Raw genomic sequence first — 1,072 nt, 5'->3', positions numbered from 1 at the left:
GATTGGGATTCCCATCCTCTGGCCTTGTATGCTAGTTTTAGGGAAAAGAGGTTGAAGGGTATTGACTAGTGCGGTAGGTAGAGTACAAAATTTGAAACCAGTGGGATAAAAAAAAAACAAAAAAAAGAACCCCACTTGTAAATGGTGGCCCACTAACCGCAACTAAAAAAGGAGTGGTACAGCTGGCATAGAGTGATTGTTACTTATTATGTCTGACCAATCAAAATGATTGCCAACCTGGTAGGCCAATGCCTAACATGCATGTTGCTTCACGTGCCCTACCTCCACGTACTCACTCACGTGCTTCTTCTCAAATCAAGACAACTTTGCAATCGTAGAAAAAGAAACGGAACAGTTTAAACCTCATTTTTAATCCTAATCATCATTGTATTAATTGAAAATCAAGTTTCTAAATGATTCTTAAGAGATAAGTCCTCAAATTTTATTGAAGGTGGTCCCACATTGTCATTTCTATGACATTCGTTGCATATTTGTAGCTTGTTCGGTGGGTCCTCACCACCACCGCTTTTTATGCTAAATAGCTGAATTGTTAATTTCAATCAACATGTGGCTGTAGTTTAGTGGTGAGAATTTCACGTTGTGGCCGTGAAGACCTGGGCTCGAATCCCAGCAGCCACACAACTGGTTTCTTTTTCCTTTTCATTCTCTCTCTCTCTCTCTCTCTCTCTCTCTCTCTCACATTCTCTTTCGCTCCCTTTTTTTTTTCCTTCTTTTTTTATATATTATTTATTTATTTTTAATTTTTTTTGGAGGAAATATATTATTTATTATTATTTTTATAGTGTTTTTTGGTGGTGTCTTCAAACAAGAGGATGGTGATTTCAATTTTCTCCATCAGTTTCCTCTTCATTTATATATATGTGTGTATATATATATATATATATATATATATATATATAGAGAGAGAGAGAGAGAGAGAGAGAGAGAGATGCCTAGTTTATGGATGCTTTTTGAAGGCAGCTTTCATCCTTTAAATGTATGGTAACGGTAGTAAAAAAATATAAAAAAGGGACAGCAAACATCATATATACAGTCACTTTGATTGATCTTG

General features: G+C 35.6%; 1 non-coding gene across 1 annotated transcript; it reads left to right on the top strand.

Annotated features, from left to right (window-relative positions):
* Nucleotides 1-567: 567 nt before the first annotated feature.
* On the top strand, nt 568-639 carry TRNAH-GUG (transfer RNA histidin (anticodon GUG)). Its single transcript has one exon. It is a non-coding gene; the product is annotated as a tRNA-His (tRNA).
* The last annotated feature ends 433 nt before the right edge of the window (nt 640-1,072 follow it).

This window comes from Ziziphus jujuba, chromosome 11 (assembly GCF_031755915.1).
Source record: "Ziziphus jujuba cultivar Dongzao chromosome 11, ASM3175591v1".
NCBI lineage: Eukaryota > Viridiplantae > Streptophyta > Magnoliopsida > Rosales > Rhamnaceae > Ziziphus > Ziziphus jujuba.
Note: the sequence above shows the minus strand (reverse complement) of the source record. Positions and strands in the feature narration are given on the sequence as shown.